At 49.9% G+C, this 7,864-nt stretch overlaps 1 long non-coding RNA gene across 1 annotated transcript; it reads left to right on the plus strand.

The window, feature by feature from the left end:
- Window positions 1-4,891: 4,891 nt before the first annotated feature.
- On the plus strand, window positions 4,892-7,419 carry Gm32684. The gene is made up of 3 exons (XR_374913.3): window positions 4,892-5,473; window positions 6,131-6,241; window positions 7,061-7,419. It is a non-coding gene; the product is annotated as a predicted gene, 32684 (long non-coding RNA).
- Window positions 7,420-7,864: the final 445 nt, after the last annotated feature.

Consider the following 7,864-nt stretch of genomic DNA (forward strand, 5'->3'; position numbering starts at 1 on the left):
CCCCCTACACCCCCATACATAAGCTGTTCTCCAAGTCCTTCAATCTGAATCGGAATCTTTTATTTTTTATTTTTTTTAAAGATTTATTTATTATTTATTATATGTAAGTACACTGTAGCTGTCTTCAGACACACCAGAAGAGGGCATCAGATCTCATTACGGATGGTTGTGAGCCACCATGTGGTTGCTGGGATTTGAACTCTGGACCTTTGGAAGAGCAGTCGGGTGCTCTTACCCACTGAGCCATCTCACCAGCCCCGGAATCTTTTAAATTGGTTATTTTTGTGTTGTGCATATAAGTGTTTTGTCTGCACGTTTATCTGTACAGCAGAAGAAGGCATAGGATCCCATGGGACTACAGTTACAGATGGTTGTGAGCTGCCATGTGGGTGCTGAGAATTGAACTCAGGACCCCTGGAAGAGCAGCTAGTGCTCCAAACCATGGAGCCCAGAAAAGGGAATCTTTAGGGATGGCAGCCCCTGAATTCCTACAGCAGTTATAGCAAAAAAACAAAACAAACAAAAAACCAAAAATCTTGGCACCGCTATCAAGTCCCCATGATGATTTAAAGAGCTAACATTTTGTCTTCTAAGCCTTGGGGTATGCTTAAGAGGGGGTAGGAGCTAAAGGGGGGGGCAGGAGGCAAAGACCACAGGAACCATAATTCTTCTGAAAGAAGAAGGGAGGAGGGAACAGAACTCATGCTAGCTCCTCAGAGCCACAGCATGGGCAGTGATGAAGGAGGGAGCTCGGTCTCCTAAACAGCTTCTGTGTCCTTCTGAAGTTCTCAACCTTTCCCTTCTAGGCCTCAGCAGCCCCAGGGAAGAAGAGTCAACTTAATGTCTATGGCTGGTTGTCGTTCCAGTGTGCAAGAAGAGACCGAGTCACACTGCTCTGCGGTCTCCTATCAGCTTACCCAGGTGTCCTAGGCCAAAGGAACCCAAGAGCCATTTCAAAAGGAGTCACAATCCTAGGCCCTTGGAGGCGATTTCAGGGCAGGAAGCAGTGTTGGAGGTTGAAGGGTGGACGAAGGTGTGGGAGAAGGGAACAAGATGTTCCCCCATGGCGTTTGGTCTGAAGACCTGCGCTCTGCCAAATCGAGTTTTGGCAAAAAAGCAAAAGTAGAGAAGAATGAGGGTAAGCCTGTGTAGTGATTCCCAGTTGTAGCCCAGGCAGGCAGGCCTGGGGCTTGCTTGTGTGCACACGGGAGGGTGTGTGTTCGTCAGCCTGCGTGAGCACCTGCAACCTCAGGAGAGGTGTCAGGACCTCAGAGTCAGAGGCCCCGCTCCCACCCTTGCCCATCCCAGGCACCGCCTCTCTCAGCTAACAGGAAGTAGAGAGGTGGAGGGGTTTCACCTTCTAGGGGTACTCAACCTTCCTTAAGTCAGCAGTTGTCCTCGTCCAAAATAACCTTCCCCTCCTGTCTACCAAGCAGGCAGAGGGCTTTGTGAGCAGCTCCTTTGTCTCAGGCACTCAAGAAGTCCTGGGCCTCTTTCCTCAAAAACAAAAACAAAAACAAAAAAACCTTACTGCCTAAAAGAGTCAAGAGTGATGTATAGCCCTCGGTTGGCGGGGGTGGGGTGGGGTGGGGGGGGGGGTGGGGGGGGTCCGGACCTATGAGTTCTAGGGCAGCCTGGTCTACAGAGTGAATTCCAGGGCAGCAAGGGCTACACAGAGAAACCCTGTCTCAAAAGAGATGAGGCGGAGGAGAGGGGGAGAGGAAGGTATAAGACAGGGTCCACGGGTACGGCTGCTCCCACATAGTGAAGAAGGCAGACTGAAGAGAAGAAAGACTCGGAATGAGGGGAACCCTGGACATTGAACTCCCAGTCTTTCTGTCTCTCTCCCCAGTGCTGGAATTATGGGCATGCATCAGAATGTCAGGTTTACGCCACGCTGGGCTAGAACTCAGGGCTTTGTGAATGTGAAGCAAGTACTCTTCCACCCGAGCTGCATCCCCAGCCCACCTTTGTACACAGATGACAGCTCTGTAACGCCAGCCTGTGGGTCCACACTAGCTCATACTGTCAGGTCCTAAGACGTAAAAGGCAAAGTCTGCCTTTACTTTGGATGTTGGATGCAAGTGGGGTTTGCTAGGCTACCTGCACCCCTCTCTGATGTGGGTACAAATCCAGAGGACCACACCACCTTCCTAACATCACTCAGAGCTGAGCATCCTGGCTCATGCCTGCCATCCCAGCATGAGGAGGCTGAGGCAGAAGTATCAAAAGTTCAAAGCCAACCTCAGCTACCTAGTCAGTCAGAGACAAGCCTGCAATACAAAAGACTGTCTCAGAAACAAAAAGGGGCAGGACTGGGAGGCGAGGAGGGAGGGGCTGAGATTGGGATGCAATGTGAATAAAAAAATATGGAAAAATATTTTTATTCATGAGTGGGGTGCAGAAGCAGATTTGGATCCCCTGGAATTGGAGTCGCTCGCAGGCTGCCATTAGCTATTTGAAATGGCGCTAGGGGACAGACAGGACAGCCGTAACACTCTTAGCCACGAAGCCATCGCTCCTGGTGCCCTCCCTACCCTAGTTTTTGTCTTTATGCTTTTGTTTTGAGATAGGGACTTGCTCTTTAGCTCATTCTGGACAATAGTGTTTATTGTAAAACAGACACGATAGCATACACCTATAAAACCAGCCCTTGGAGGCAAAGGCAGGAGGCACTTGAGTTGGAAACCAGCCCAGGCTATGTAGCCAGCAGTTTTATAATTTTTTTTAAAATTATATGTGAGATTCTGGAACTGCCAAAGGGAAGAGACACGCAGGGTGGCATCTTGAGTGGAGAGGCCCAGAGCTGAAGCCCTTTGTGGGACACTCTGGCTCCCTCCCAGCACCCCTACATTCCCTGACAGGAAGATCCTGCCACATCCATGCCCAGAGCTTCCAGCTGGGCATCGCTGACAACAACTGGCTACTGGATGACCTCAGTCTGGAACACCCTCCTTCCCTTCCCAGAGGTTCGGAGTGTGGTAGGACACAGGCTGGAGATGACCGGTTTAACCTATTGGTGACATTCTTGGTCTTTTGGACAAGGCTAGGACCACCAAGAGTCTCCTCATTAGCATAAAATTGGGTGGGGTGGATTCCTAAGAACAATGAAGGATATTTCTATCACTTAGGAAATCCCAGATATTTCTGAAGCTCTATGCCAAAAAACGGGGACAGAGACCAAGAACATGGGTTTTCTTTATTAAACCATAGACTGGGTTGGACAGTTCTTGTAAGGAATAGTGTTCCTGAGGACAGAAATGCAGAGTAGGGAAGACTGATAAGGTCAGAACTGATGGTATTGAGGCTCAGCAAACATCACTCCAAAGCCCAGCAGCTGAACTAAAAGGACTAAAAACTGGAGCCCTGAGGCATCTCTGACATCCCAGCACAGCCCTGTCTCTTCTCTCAGTCCTCCCCCTCCTAAACACATAGCGAGGCTTCCACCAACGATCCCTTAAAACCAGACCAACCAAGGAAGAATTCAGTATTCTTCAGTCATTTTACTGAAATGCCACTAATCAAGAAAGACTTAACTCTTCAGTATTCTTCAATCATTTTAATGAAACGCCACTAATCAGGGAAGATTGAACTACCAGAGGAAGAGACTGGAAAGCAATCATCATATTTAGGGCGCAGAGGAACCTGGTCCCAAACCATTGTCTGCTCTTCAACCGTCCATCTCTAAGATTTGTCTGCTTTAAGTATTTCACAGTCTTCCCTATGGGTAAGGTGGTCGAGCCCATTCATATCGTATGGATACAATTTTCATACTTATGTTTCATACATACATACACGCATGCACTCATACACATAAGCCAAGAAGGAGAATCTGTATTCCTTTCTACATGCTAACCCTCTGTTTAGTCCATCAGACTCACGTATGCAGCCTCCAGGGAGAGTTTAAGCCTCTTTTGGCAGTGGGCAAGGGATATGGATCAAAGTTGTCCTGGAGGAGAGGCAGGTGACCTCTTTCAGGGTCCTGGCAGCTGGTCTTTCTCTGCATGTGTTTTATTCCAGGTCTCCTCCCCTGGAAGAGAGGCCTCCCCATCTCTGCATCTGTGCCAGGGTCCCCATGACTTCAGTCTGCCTTCCTCCAGCGCTCTCTAGTGATATCCCCCAGTCCAAACGCCTTCTCCCTTTCTAGTAGACTTCACTGGCCGAGTCTAGTGGCACAGGCCGGTAATCCCACCTACTCCAGAAACTGAGGCAGGAAGGTCACAAGTTTAAAGCCAGTCCGAGAAATTTAGTGACATCCTATCTCAAAAGTTTAAATAAAATGAAATGAAACCACAGAGAGAGAGAGAGAGCGCACGCGCTAGAGGGGCAAGGCCAGCAAGATGCTTCAGTTGGGAAAGGCACTTGCTGCCAAGTCTGACAACCTGGATTCGATCCCTGGAACCTACATAGTGGAAGAAGAGACTCCTGCAAGGTGTTTTCCCATCTCCACACACAAGTACCATGGCACGTGCAGGTGCAGGTGTCTGCACATAGACGCCCATAACTAATTAATCAAACATCAGTTTTAAATGTACTGCATTTTCTGTGTATGGATGCTTTGCCTTCATGTGTGTTTGCCCACAGAGGCCAGAGAAAGCCTTGGATCCCCTAGAACTGGAGTTGCAGATGCCTGGGAGCCACTTAATGTGGGTACTGAGAAGCAAATGCCCACCTCTGTCGGAGTGCTCTTAGTGGTTACTAAGCCTTCTCCCCAGCTCCCCTCCCCTCAGCGCTGTAACCCTTGGCGCCTCACTCCAAACAGACAGCCCTGACTTTTGTGAAGCATCAGTGATCTCTCCATCCCTTCTCAGCTGTCCCTCACAGTCTGGGTTCTTCTGAATAGAATGTGACTAGCCGACCTGTGTTCCTTCAGGGAAAAAGCAAGCGACTGTGTACAGGAGTACAGGCCGGCACACGAGTGCCACAAATAGTCCTTCCTAGAGAATATCACCCTTCTCAAGTTTAGGCAAAATAAAGAGTAGTAGTGGTAGGGACTATGTCTCTACTGGGACTAATGAAAAGAACTTGGGAATTGAGGTAGGACTCTACACCAAGGTCAAGGCTAGCTTCTCCCAGGACCCCAAGCTTCCTGGCCACTCTGTTAAGACTGCTCTTGGCAGATGCTCCGCCAACAGGCAGGTGGATTGACAAGATGAGAAATCTAACCAATGTGATGGGAGCAGGCAGCTGGCAACACTAAGCAGCGTAGGAGCCTCTGGGGACAGGCCCAGCTGAAAAGAGCTGTCTGGAAGCTGTGTGGAAAGCTCTCCCTCGTGTGGTTTCCAGCCCATGACAAGCCCGGAGCACAATCCAAGTCCTGGCGAGCAGAGAGTTGCTGGTGCACATTAATAGTATCATGGGAGCCCAGGCAGAGTGGGAGCAGCGAGCTCGGCCACCTGCTGCCTTAGGAGACTTGGCCCACAGGCCCTTGAGAGACTCTCCGAAGGTCCTCAGTGGGTAGCTCCAGGATGAGGTGAGTGACGCAATCTGAAAAAAACGAGGCTTCCTTTTTCCTCCCTGCTTGGCAAGAGATTGCCCAGGCGAGAAGTAATCAGACACATGAGGGGACGTGATGCTGAAGTTTCTCAGTGGTTTCCATAAGGTGCCCTGCATCTGAAACGGGGGGGGGGGGGTTGACTCTCACACCACTGGGGCCTGACACTGCTACTGGCTACCCTAGCCACACTCCCACTGCTCATGATCCCTGCGTCTGGGGTGAGGGATGGGGCAGCCATAGTTTGGAAATGGAAGAAATGGAAAAGGCATCCAAAGAAATAGTTAATTGTCTCCCCTTCCCCCGGGCCCCTGCACCTGCAGGCTGCGGTGTGTGGTTTCCCACAGCTGCAGCTGGCTCGCAGCAGCCCCCTCCCTCCAAGGGAACCCGAGAGGCCCCGGAGTCTGAGGCGCCTGCAAGGGGCTCCTGGTCCTCCATTCAGGTTCTAAGGACGCACATAGGATGCACTTAGAGCCTTCTAAGAGCTGCCACTGGGAGTGTTCTGATGGTGTGTAGCCAATTTAGGGTCCCAGCTTGGGGGCCAAAGGCGGAGATTCTGGTTTGGAAAATAGAAGGGGTTTCTTGAATAGGAAAAATAGCTGTAACGAAAAAAATAGCTGTAACCTTTCTCCATAGGGTCTCTTAGCGCCGCCCTACTCTGCTGACTTCTGGAAGAGGCTGATTGGCCTCCTAGTCCTGGTTTCCTGAGGTGGGACACCTCCAGAAGAGCTCCAGAAGAGAGGATAAGTGAGTGAGAGACTGGAGTGGAAAGAGAAGCAGGAAAAGTGAGACTGAGCAGGCGCAGATCTCAGCTGGTCCCAACAGCTTTGAACCCAGAGAGCTGGGCCTCTAGCAAGGCCTGTTCTCTATTCCAGCAAAAGACCAACCTGCCCCCCAGGGTCTTGGCTAAGTACACAGCTGCCCTCTAGGCCAGATACAGGGCTCCAGGGATGTCTTGAGAAACAGGCCAAGACAAGGAGACGATGTACTGGGGTGTTCCCTCTGGGACATCTCCTTGGACCAAGCACTGGCTGGACCTGAAGTTCAGTCTAGCCTATTGCCATGCCCCCATCTCTGGCTTACAAATCACAGGCTCAGATCCTAGAGGTGTAGCTGGCTAATGACACCCAGGGTGCCACTTCAGGGCACAACCAAGGAATACATTCTTGGACCTGATGCCAAAGCCAGGGAACTTGCAGGTGAGAATGTGAGAGGCCTGGACTATGGAAGACAGGGTCCAAGGCTCTGACTTCTTTTGCATCCAGCTCTAGGCAGACTGGAGCACATCTCCCACCAGACCCATTGACCTCAGGCCCAGAGCTTCATTTGTCCCCAGTTGCAGAGACCCTTTGGCAAAGGAGACTTGAGAGCAAATAGAACTGCTCTTGCCAGTAACCCCTAGGTCAGATGTAGGAAGCAGGGAAAGAGAGGCTGGCTAAAACTACAATTCAGGAATAGGTCCGAGGCAGGGTGACAGCCAGAGCCTGGGAGAGGCAAAGGGGCATGCTGGGTAAGCACAGGGCAAGCTTTGCTCTTGACTTCTACCTATTATCACCTTCCTGTCAGGATACAACAATGTCCGGCACCAGACCAGGCCCAGTGTCAGCAGACCACTGTGTGCTCCAGACCACACTTAGCTCATTCACAGCAGTGCAACCTGGCACACCAAGACTACAGAGTTCTCACTGAAAGGTGATCGGAGTTCTGATTTCTCTCCAGGTGTACAGAGTCAAAGACGTGTAAGAGAGAGGGACTGGAAAGATCGCTCCACTGAGCACAGGGTGTTCTTCCAGAAGATCTGGCTTTAATTTTCAGTACCCACGTGGTAGCTTGCAAGTATCTATAACTTCCATTCCAGGGGGATCCTGGTGTCCTCTTCTGGCCTCCACGAATGCTGTGCACACATGGTAGACACACTCAGACACACACACACAACAAATGCATATTTTTAAAATAAATATAAATAAAAGTTCTGGAGAAGCAGATGCCCACGATGAGGTGACTGCCCACATGAGTTTCACGGTTATTTTTACTCTTTATCCAGTATTTATTCATTATGATCTTGAGAACTCACTGTCAAGAAAAACAGAGAAAGCCTACTGTTGGGAGAGCTACTGGCCAGACCTACAGTGTACTTTCTGGCCTTCCCAAATCTCAGAGACACCAATTTTACAGTTTTATATCAGCATAGGCCCTTTGCCAAGATGGGCAAGGTGGACAAGTCTGGGATACATGGAGCTCTGTACTAAAAAGAGCAACCACAATACACATATAATACACCCATATAAAAGAATAGAGGACAAATGTAAAGAATAACAACATGGGTTTTCACCAGACCTGGGGGAAAAGTATTACTAAGTATCTCACTAC

This window comes from Mus musculus, chromosome 2 (assembly GCF_000001635.26).
Source record: "Mus musculus strain C57BL/6J chromosome 2, GRCm38.p6 C57BL/6J".
Taxonomy (NCBI): domain Eukaryota; kingdom Metazoa; phylum Chordata; class Mammalia; order Rodentia; family Muridae; genus Mus; species Mus musculus.